This window comes from Poecile atricapillus, chromosome 25 (genome assembly GCF_030490865.1).
Source record: "Poecile atricapillus isolate bPoeAtr1 chromosome 25, bPoeAtr1.hap1, whole genome shotgun sequence".
In the NCBI taxonomy this organism is placed as follows: Eukaryota; Metazoa; Chordata; class Aves; order Passeriformes; family Paridae; genus Poecile; species Poecile atricapillus.
In genome coordinates, this window is record NC_081273.1 from 5,729,235 (window position 1) to 5,740,921 (window position 11,687).

Consider the following 11,687-nt stretch of genomic DNA (forward strand, 5'->3'; position numbering starts at 1 on the left):
GGGAACTCGTGCAGGATGCTGGGCTGCTGTTCCTGTAAAATTCCATCTTTAGCCTGTTTTTTTTTTTGGCAATGACCCATTCCCTGGCTGCACCAGTGTTCCCTGCAGCAATGCTTCCTTGCTTTTGTTGCTTTCACCTATTTTAGAATAAAAAATTATCCCTAACACCTTGTATTCTGAAATTTCCTGCACAAAGCTCGTGCACCATCTTAGGGAAACCAGTTTTGTTCTGAAATTTCCTGCACAAAGCTCGTGCACCATCTTAGGGAAACCAGTTTTGTTCTGAAATTTCCTGCACAAAGCTCGTGCACCATCTTAGGGACACCAGTTTGCTGGTGTTGGGCTCCACAGAGGTGCCTGGTGAATTCAGCTTTTTATTTTTAGTCAGGGAAGCCACACGTGGCTCTTCCTGCTGTTCAGGAGATGGATCCATCACCAGGCAGACAGGTGGGAGAGGGGAACGTGGAGATGTTTTCCCTGTGTGCTGAGGCAATCAGCACAAAGATATTCTGGGAGCTGGGATGTGTTTGAAGGACAAAAAATCTGGAGGAGCAGAAATGAAAAATCCCTGTGTGGCTGTCAGATAGATCTGGGGGAAAAAAAAAAAAACAACAAAGCAAACCAAATGAAATTAAAGCCCAACAGGTTTTTGAGCAGTGTTTTATGAAGTGGAGAGGCTGCAGTGGCTCTCTCCTCTCCAGGGATGCTGCACTAAGATGTCAAATCTGCACTGAGACACCATCAGCGAGGAGATGGAGTCTGCAGGGTGGCTGCAGGTGATTGCAGGAGATCTGAGTGCTGGAGCACCAGGAAAGGAATTGATTCATTCATCTGCCTCAGTGCAGCCAGGCAGGAGGAGCAGGGAGGTGGCAGCATGTGGAGACTCCTCTCTTCAGCAATTACCTGGTTTGCTGGGGTGGGGAGGATAAAACCAAGCTCTGGGCACTCCCTGCGATTCTCCTGGCAGGGAATTATCCCTGGGCAGCGCTCAGATCCTGCAGGAGCACTCGGCACAGAGCAGGGGGAGCAGCTTCCACGCCCTCGGGGTGTTCTCAGCAAAGAGAGATGAGCTGGGAGGTGGGGAAGGGACAAAAGCAGCTTGGAACCGTCTTGAAGGAGTTGGGATGGGCTTCAAAAGAAGCATGGGCAGCTTCCATGGCTTATCTATCAATGGCAATTAAATAACACCTGGAATAAGAGTTAAATCAAGTTTAATTCTTAATTTGAATGGGGAGAGAGGGTTTTTTGAGGCACATAAAGCAGTGATAACCAGAAATGGGCCAGGAGAATCCAGTCACAGTTTGTCAGGGGGATTTGGGAGGGGGATGAGGCTGTTCCATGGAGTGGGAAGGTTTCCTTGCCCTGTGCTGTCCCATCTGACATTCCCAATCCCTGTGCATGGAGGAATCCGTGGCTGTGCCTTGGTTTCTCTGTCAGGGATTTCAAAGCCCCCATTTCAGGCTCTGGGACCCCGAGAGCAGGGGCTGCTCCAAGCTCTGCTTCCCCACGCTCTGCCCAAGGCAGGAAACCTTTGTCCCCACAGCTCCTCTCTGACTGAAGCAACCACAAAAATCAAAATAAACCCCAAACATTTCTAACCTCTTAATGTTGCTGGGACAGCACAAGGCAGATGTGCCTGGACACATCCTGCTCCCTGCTCTCCACTCCAAGTGCTTTGCAGGGCTGGTGGTTAAAGGAAACTTCTCCCACTCCTGCTCCAAGCACAGCAGATTCCCATCCTAATAAAGCTCCCTGCTGCCAGAGCTGTGCTGCAGAGAACCCATTACTGCAGGAACCATTTCTCCTCGTGCCCACACGCTCCATTAAGGTGCAGTTTGTATAATTTTAGTTGTTTTGGGAGCCCCAGTGAATGCTCTGTGTTGCCCCCTTCAAATCAAGGCTCACATCAGCATCTGTTGGGTCTCCTCAGGTGAGGTGGATCCTCTGTGTGTGTAAAACTTCCCTTTTCCCCTCTGCTCCCTCGGTTCTGCTGGCAAACACAACATCTGTGCCTTGCACCGTTAGTCTTTATGTGGATATGAGCAGACAGGGATTTTCTCTGCAATAAAAATCATCAACAGAGCCATGAAATGGGTTTGGCTCCCTGGCTCGGGCTGCACACGTCCAAACAGTGAAATCTGTAACCCAGAGGTGAATGTGCAGTAAAAAAACACAGATAAAAAACAGCAGCAGGCGTTTACTTCAAGTGATTTTCACTGCTTGTGAAGCTGGCAGCGCATTTAAGGGTGTTTGTGGCCTTGTGCTTAATATTTCCTTGATAAATTTGGGTCAGAGATGGATTGCTGTAGGTATTTTAGTGCAGAGGAGGAAAATACTCAGCTGGAGCTGAGTGGAAGCAGCACAAATAAGGGGGTTGAGCAGGGAACCTGCACTGGTTATACTGGGATGGCTTTTGTGGTGGGAAGTGGGGAGAATATCCTGTGTAATTCCTGTTTTGGAGCAGTGTCTGTGCTCACAGGGAGCAATTTGTGCCTCTGAGGATTCCTCACCCCCTGATGCTCAGTTTGGGCCCCTCCTGCAGGGTTCCTGGAGCCTCTTCCAGGCAGGGATTCATGGATTTGTGGGTTCAGAGCCCGTGCTGATGCACCAAGGTTTATTTTTCATAAAGGCAGGGATGTTTGCAATTACCCTAAGTGTGAACACATGCTTCCAGTCCTTGTGGGAAGAAAGCCCTGGCTCCTAATGAGATTTATTCCTCCAAGCCTGAAATAAATGGAACATGGCAGCACGAGCTTTTCTTTCTGCAGCAATGCAGCAAAGCTGTAAATATTCCTGAAGTGATCCAATCCTTTTATGCTCCTCACCAGGCAGAGGCACTTCCAAGTGATTCCCTTTTAAGGCTCCTTTTCCACCCAAATTCCTCTCCCCTGCAGTCACTGGGGTGCTTTTGAGCAAGGTCCAGGGTGATTCCCCCTCAGCACCTGGAGAAGAACAGGTGAAGAGGGAGACTCGAGGCCCGAGCCAAGAGAGGAGCTGCATTTGGACATTTTTGGTTGATTCCTGATGGATTTTTAATCTTGCACACGAGCTGTAGGAACACTCTGGACAGCAGGCAGTGCTGCTGGTTTTTCCCTGCTTTACCTGAGCCTGGAGTTAAGCTTGTGGAGGATCAGATTGTCCTCTGGGAGCTGTGGCTTTAGGGCTGGCACCTCCTCAGCTTGTGGCTAAACCCCTGTGCTCAGGGCAGGAGGTGCCCACCACAGACCCCCATTCAATCCTGGGCAAATAATTTCCATCTGTGCCTGAGTTTCTGGTTTAGGCTGTGGTTTAAACCTTTCCTTTTGCTCTGTAAATTCAGGGAGGACATGTGGAGCAGGGGCTTGCTGGGAAGGTGACAGCGAGATGGATGTGAGGCAGCCGAGGAGCTTGGCTTGAATCCCTGCTCCAAGCCAGGGAGGCTGCCAGCTGTTTGCACATCTGGATTCTCTGCTTGTGGTTAGAGAAGATGCTGGTTCTTGTACTGGAGAGGGCCTGACAAAAATTCTCCTGCTCAAAGTTCAATTTGCCAGTGAATGCCCCAAACATCAGCTGCTTCCAGGCCAGGGATGAGCCTGGGGGGAATCTGGGCACCCCTTTTTGCACTTCCCATCCCCATGGCTCCACTGCCTGGCTTTCACATGGAATGAGGAGGCAAACCAGACTAGAACTGGGATTTTAGGCCTCTTTCCTGGAAGGAAAATTTCTTTCCCAAACAAATCCTTGAGGCTCCAAGTGAGCATCTGCCTGCAGCATATGGGAAACAAAGTCTGGGACTGGAGGGTGTCGAGAGAGCCAGGCTTCAAAGCAGGGAGGTGCTGCTGGCAAAAGGCATTTTTGGGATGTTTGGGGATGAAAACAGACTTCTGGATAAAAATTAAAATTTTGGTAGGATTATTTTCCTGGATAACTTCTCAAAATTATCACAGAGAATCTCAGTTTTGGAGAATGTCATTACAACGAAAGCTTCGATTTTTCCTTCCCATTTGTTGAAAATGGAGCCATTTCAGCCCCTTTCCTGCACATGGTGTGGGCTGTAAAAGCCTTCACATTCATAGCCATTTTCTGAGGAAAAGGGTTGGTAAAATTCATTTGATGTTGTTTCTCCCGAGTCAGAAATGGCTTTACCCTGTGTCCCATCATCCCAGGCCATTTCTATTCAACCCTACAAGTGAAGGAGCTGATAGCAACCTCCCCCAACATCAACAAAGTGCCCTTATCTTAATAGGAAAGGACCTCTGGGGTTAAAAAGGACTGGAGGGGGTCAGAAGAGGGAATCTCTCCCAGGAGAAATGAGGCAGTGCTGCTGCTGACACCACAGAATTGATTTTCACAAGAGGGGCACTTCAGCATCTTCACTTTCAAACAAATATTCAGGGGGTCACAGATAAGCTGGGAAGCTCAGCAGCCCCCATTGTCTGGGACACTGCAAAGTCCATCAGGTAGGAAGGATTTGGGCAGGAAATGTTTAAAAAAGAGGCTCCTAAATTAAAATTTTCAGACAGATTTTTTTTTCTCCTCAGAGCAGAAGGGAGCTTTGATGGCAAAGCTGAAGGCAAAACAAGCAGGAATGTGTGAGGAATTAACCACCTTGACAGTGTTCCTGCAGTGCTCCAGCTGCAGATTTTGGTGCTTTTCTCAGCTTTTTCAGCCTTTGCAGCCCCTGTGGGTGGGAACAAGTGGAACTCACTTGTTTCTGAAGTTGGCAGTGGCAGGAACTGGGTTTGGACTTGGGAGATTCCTCATTTTTGACTCTTACCCTGCCTATTTCTTCGTGGTTGCCTCCCCCTCACAAATCTTGCCTGGCTGCAGGTCCAAAGCAATGTTTTAGAAGCAAATCACATTTTTTCCCCTAATAATCCCTGAGAAAAAGAGTTCCCCAGCAGCCCCAGGCCTACACGGTGCAATTAGGTGGGCTCGTGGCACTCTGCACCTCAGACCTGACTCCCGGTGGCCTTCTGGGGACAGCAAGCTCTGATTTTATTGGCTTCATTATCCTTTTCTCAGGAATTAATAGCTCCTGAGACTCCTGGCCTAATGTGGCTGATTTATGTTGGAATGGAGCAGCAGCAGGGAAATTGCTGGCTGGAGCTGAGGATGCAAACAGGAAACAAAGCTCAGCCGAGGGGGAGATGCTCTGGTGTGCCCGAGGGGTTTGGGGGCTGCTGCTGCTCCCTGGGGTCAGCCCCGAGCTCCTGAGAGCTTGGGCACTTAATTATTGCTTTAATTTTTAATGTGTTGGGGGAAACGTGCCCTGAAATGAAGGAGGTTGTGCAGGTGAGATGGATGTGGAGGTGTTTTACGTGGAGAATGTGGGAGCAGCGCTTTTCTTTAGGAATTCCAAGCTCGTCCCTGGCTCCCAGGAATTTCTGCCTTGGAAATTCTGTTTGCTGGCTATTGATAAGATATGGACAAATTCCACCGTGTGTGGGAGCCTTTTCTGGGCAGGAATCCTGCAGCTGCTTTTTCCCTCCCTCCACTGTCCAGAAGGGTCTGTGCTCCCTAAAATCCCTGTGTTTCAGGCAGGCTGGATATTTCAGGCTGTTGTAGGTGCTGTAACTGCTGCTCTTGAGGTTCACTCTCTTTTGAAAGAGAATAAATTCCTCCCTCCTCTCTGTTTATCTGCTGAGGGAGAGGGAGGAAAGAGGGAATTTTCTGTAGCCTTGGCAGCTCCAGAAAGCCACAGGGGGCTGGGACAGGGAGAGGTGATGGATGTCAGGGGGGAATGGTGCCACAAACAATAATAATAAATTAAATAAGCAGAGAATGTGGATCCTGCAGAAATGGAGCTTTGCATTGCACTGATGCTGGCAGCAGAGCTCATGAGACTGAGAGGGATCAGAGGGAAAATTTTGGGAATTCCTGCCTTGGGAATTGAAGAATTTGGATCTAAAACACGGGGAAAGTGGGTTAGCAGGTGGAGAAAATGGCAGAGAAGGCTTGGCACGCCTCAGGACGGATCTGAGAGCTGTCAGAGAGTGTGGAGACCTTTGGTAGTGCAAGGGATGGGCTGGCTCCGAGCTGCAGCCTTGGCAATGTCCAGGACAGGGGAAGAGCCGTGTGGAGAAGGGTTAATCCCACCTGGATTTGCCAGAGCAGCCCTTGCCCTGCTGCTGTGTGAGCTGAGACTCCCCTGCCTCCCCCCAGATCGACTGTGTGACTCCAGGGCAATAAAAGTGCTAAACCCCCAGGATTTTATAGCGAGAACAGCTCCCTGCCAAAGCCCAGCTGCTCCTCCCCTCATCCCTGCAGCCGTGGAGAGCCCTTTGCCCATTCCTGCCTTGGCTGAGAGGGAAATGAGAGCTGATCTGCCCCCGAGGTGGGGCTGGGGGCTCGGGGCTGGAGCCACTGGATGGCACTGCTGCCTTGCACAAAGCCGGGAGGAGCTGCCTGCATCCGGGAGGCAAAAAGGGACACAGCTCTGGCATGGCTCGTGTCACCATGGCTGGCTCCTGCCAGATGGAGAGAGGAGCTGGGAGCCCTGAGCCTGGGCAAGCTCCCTATGGGATGTGGCTGTGCCATTTTCCCAGCCTGGACTGGGCAGAGGTGGGATCAGCCACCCCTCAAGGCTGCCCTGGAGCAGGGACAGACGGATCCCAAACCCCCTTTCCATTCTTGGGCGCCTCGAGGTGGCTCCAGCCACTGCTTTGTGGTTGAAGCTTTACAAAACCCTCAGGGCTTTACTTTCTGTCCCTTTCCGTGTCTGGGCTGACTGAGGAGAAAGGAAAAACCCAAGAAACACCAGGCGGAAGAAAACTTGCAGACAGAATGGGAAATGACATTTCTTGGACTGTGCTGAGAAACTTTGCAGGTCACCCTTGCTTAGATCCTGTTCTGGACCCTCTTCAGAGCACGGCCACAGCTGGGGGAGCCTCAGGCCTGGGAGGCAGAGCTGTGGTGACGAGTCCAGAGGGTTCACAGGGACAGGGAAATGGAGGGGAAAACTTTGTGTGAGATCAGCAGATGGAAACCCAGCCACTTGACCTTCTTTGAACTTATTTCAAACCCATCAGGCACGGAGAAAATTGAGGCTATAACTCAGGTTGCTCCTGTTGGTCACATTACCAATTCCATTACCCTGGGCTGTTTGTCTTAATTGAGCTGCAGCCTGGCCTATGACTAATTGCCAGGTCACACTGGCCCTAAATTAAAGAACACGGTTGTTTTTATTACTTTTAACAACTTTAAAGTCCAGTTATCGTCACATTTCTTCCAAAAGTCTGTGGGTTTTTTCCAGGCAGGCTAAATGGTCTGCTGAGTTCAAACCAACCCACATTTTTCTTCTTGGGATGGTTATTTATATTCCAGTGTTGGCTACAGAGAAAGTGGCCCTGGAGGTTACTCTGAGCACTGGGAGTTCATTACATCAACAGAAAAAAAGGGTGAGAAAACGGCTTCCTGCTCAAAAAAATCTCCTTTCTGCTCCCTCTTGTCCCACACCATCACCTGTGCTGGGGTTTGGCTCCTCTTGCTTCTCCCCAGCATCACTCGTGAGCCTCAGCAGCACACTGGGGGCTGGGACTGCTGCTCAGAGCTGCCCTGCAGGGTGAAATCCCCTCCTGACCCTGCAGCCCAGGGTTTGGGGTTTGGGATCAATCCCAAGTGTAGGGTGAAATCCTCTCCTGACCCTGCAGCCCAGGGTTTGGGGTTTGGGATCAATCCCAGGTGAAGGGTGAAATCCTCTCCTGACCCTGCAGCCCAGGGTTTGGGATCAATCCCAGGTGAAGGGTGAAATCCCCTCCTGACCCTGCAGCCCAGGGTTTGGGGTTTGGGATCAAGGCCAGGCTGAAGGCTGGGCCTGGCTTAGCTCAGAGCTGCTCCCTGTTAGGCTGAGCTCACCCTGGCTGCTCCAGCAGGGCTCACATGGAGCGAGGGCTGCCTGTTCTCAGTCTGAGCAGCTCTTCCCCACCTGGAGCCTTTCCAGGGAGGTTTTCCTGGGATCCCCATCACGTTTGTGTCCCTGTCAGCCCCGGAGCGAGACCTGCAGGATCCTGGGCCTGCAGGAGTTATGGTTAGCTCAGTGCATTCCTTCTGCTTCAAGGGCCTTGCTGGCAATTATTCTCTCTATAAATTGCACACCCATTAAAAATTATCATTACAAGATGGCTGGCTAATGATTCTTCCCCTTTGATTATTTATAGGGCACTGCCTGTGCCTCAGCTGAGGCCGCCAGGATGGGTTCCAGGCTCTGAGGCTCCTGGGCTGCCGAGGCCTTTGCTGTGGTTTTCAATTTGGGAGGAATTAGAGCACTCCTGGAGGGGAGATCAGCGGCAGGAGGGGATTTGTTGCTGCTGCTGGAACAGGGCAGAGCCTGCACTGGATTTCTCCTTCCCTGCAAAGCTCTAGGAGACGTCCACAGGCGTGGTCTGCGTGGGGATGCTGATCAAAACAAGCTGAGCTGGGATCCCAGCTCCTGCTGGAGGGCCAAAAGCATCAATCCCCATCAGGGGATGCTGCTGGGTGTCCCAAATATTCTGGAGGAGGGTTTGTGAGGCTGGGGCAGGGCTCACCTCGCTGCCCTGGGGAGATGGAGGATGTGTAAACTCCTGGTGTCCTTCCCTTGCAGAGCTCAGGGCTGGAGTTCCAGAGAAAAGACTAAAATAAAGCTTTATTAAAGGCCAAAGAGCTCAATGCCCGGGGTTTGTGCAGGTCCTGCATCCTGCCCCAGCTTCTCCTCATGGCAATTATTGATCTCCCTTTGCTCCTGGCCTCTACAATGAGGATCAAACCCTGCCCTGCTCTGTCGCAAGGAGAGTTAATTAATATTCATGAGGCAAGGTAATTTTCCAGGGGAGGGAATGGTTCTATCTGCTCTGACTAATGAACATCTGTCATCCCCAGCACTCGGGAAGGTAAGAGTGATATAAAAATGTGAGGTACTGCTGCACACCCAGACACTTCAGAGCTATTTACCCACTCACACAAACCAAATTAGCACCTGCTGGGGGAAGTGCAGGGGCATCCATTCACACAAACAGATTTTTTTCCATCAAGGAATGTGCTTCAGAGATAGAGACAACCTTGGTTTCACAATTAGGCAATTAACGGGGCCATTAAAAGTGAGTTAAGCTCATTGAAGCAAAATGAAGTGCACCCAAAAATTTGGAATTGGATATCACAGACTCAAAGCAAGGTATGGCTTTACATTCCTGACGGCTGTCACAGGTCCCTGGGATGGGACAAAGAACTGCCTCTCTCCAAATTTCTTGGAAAAAATATCAGCCCTGACACCACTGCAGCAGCTTCAGCTCTGCTCCTGCTCTCAGTGCTGAACACTTGGTAAGAGAGTATTTGATTCAAGGGGCAAAAAATTCAAATTAAAACAATCCAGGTGCTGCATAATGCCTGTTTCAATGCCAAGAAAACTTCCTGAAAGTCGGTGAGGCCCAAAAGTCACCAGCTCCTGATGCAAACCAGGTTTTGTGGTTATAACAGAACTTGAAATATCTGAAATTTTCTGCCCTCTAAAGGGCTCTGATCGCTAATTTCTAATTATAGCAGCTATGATAACAAACTGTGCTGGGAAAAGCCTTTTACAGAGCTGTGCTGATTTGTCCTGAGTATTTATTGATTAATATAATCCAAGCTTACAAGCTCCTGAGCACTGACTCCTCTTTCTTTATTTTTTTTGTGGCTTATTAACATTCACCTGAAGGAAGATGGGTGCTTTAAAAAGAACAGAATTCAGATAAGCAGCTCACTGCCTAAAAGCCACTTCACCCTTTGCTGTGCCCTGGCCCAGTGATTTTGGCTGCATCACAAAGCTTCTCCCCCACATCCAAGTTTTTTGTCCATCCAGGAGCCAGGGGAAATGCTCAGAAACAAGAGCAGAGCCTGTTGAAAGGCAATGTGAGGGAGCAAGAAAAATCCCCTGCAAGAAAAGAGGTCAAGAAATTATCAATAGAAGAATCTGGCAAGGTGGCCACTTGGCCAGGTTTGATTTCTGTGAATGTGTCCCCTCTGATTAGCTTTACATCTCGGGGCTATTATGGGAGTGTATTGTGTTGGAAACCATTCTCCAAACTGAAAATGCCCCACTGCTTCTCAGGGTCTTTGTGCAAGCAGGGAGTGGGAATGTTTTGTGTCTGGGATGAACCATGGCCTCTCCTCCCGTCCTGATGCTTCACAGATTGTTCTCAGATTTGGACACACTTCAATGGACACTTTTTAATATTTTTTTTTTCTTTTTTTGTTCTGTCTATAGGTCTTTTGTACATTTTCTTTCTTGCTTTTCAAGGCTGAGAGAGAGTTTTGAAGATAACAAGTCCATTTGTCTCCTGCTTTTTGAAATGTAGATATCGATTTTTGTTCAATTTCCCCCGTTTGCACCTGAAGTCAACTGGACAGAGGAGCCAGGGAGAAAATGATGGATCACTGAGGAGAAAGATGAGCTGGAAAGCACAGGAGACTCCCACAAGACTGAGTTTTGGCTCTCCCATCCTTTTGTAGGTGGTGTGAGCAAGTGATTCTGACCAAAAAGCCAGAGGCACAGGGAATGTTATCCACAGGTGCTCTGGATGGTGTTTATTGACTTTTTATCGACTCCCCAGCCCAGCTCTGGGTTTGATGTTAAATTCATCTTTAGGATATTCCTTCATTTGTGTGGAGGTGTTTGTTGGGGGGGATTTGGGGCAGCAGAAGCAAGGAAAGAGGAGAGTAGGTCATTAAATAATTAGCAGGAGGTGCTGAATTCCCTTATTTCAACGTAATTTCAGGATTATATTCCTGCCTAGGTGCAGTGGTCCTGAGAGGATTGGGATAATTGGCTTTTTTCCCACCAGACTTGCCCCGATGCTCTGGAATTGCTGGGTAGAACTTTCAGTGCTGCCCAGCTCAGCTCCTGCCCTGGGCTGCCAGGCTGGAAAATGGGAATCAAGGCTTGGATGAGCGTTTTTTGGGAGGAAAATGATATTTGTGTGGCACAGACTGGTGTAAAAGTGTTTGTTTGTTTGTTTTTTTTCTGGAATGGGCCATTGGAACCATGAAAATATTACAGGAAACGTTTTAAATCCATATTTCTCCCTCAGCATTGATCAGCGTGCTTGGTTTATCCAACCCTTCTTTGGGATGCAACGACGATGTTTGAGTCTCCATCTCAGCATTTTGAGTTTTCTAAGGAATTTCTCCTTTTTTTCCCCCAGAGGCAGGGCTGATCATCTGCACATCAGGTGGAAATCTCCTCCTCCAGCAGGATGGTTGCTAATTTTGAGGTGAGGTGGCTGTCACAGCACCGCCAGCGTCGTCTTGGATGTGACATTTGAACAAAGCTGCCGCAGGCTCTGCGCTGCGCTTCCGTAACCATCAGCATGTTAATCAGATGCAAATTGTGTCTAAATATTTAAACTAAAATCAAAACAAGCCACTCTCCCTGCTCCATACCAAGCACCCAGCTCACCCATGGCATAGCAACCATCTCCAGGAGATTTTGGAGGGATGGTGAGGGGTGTGGGCAACACTTCCAGCATGACCTTTAGCGATTAAAAGCATTTGTTCAGAGCAGCATATGGGTACACAGAGCAGCTCTGACAGCTCTATTTGGGAGTTTTCACAAACTGTTGTTCCATTTTGGAATCTCAGAACGGCTGCAGTTTGTGTACACGGTTATTTATTTGGTTTTTGGAGGCTGTTTCTTGGGAGGGAGGCAGGAGAAAGGAAGATCAGAGCCTGTGGGGTGAATTTGCAGCCCTGTG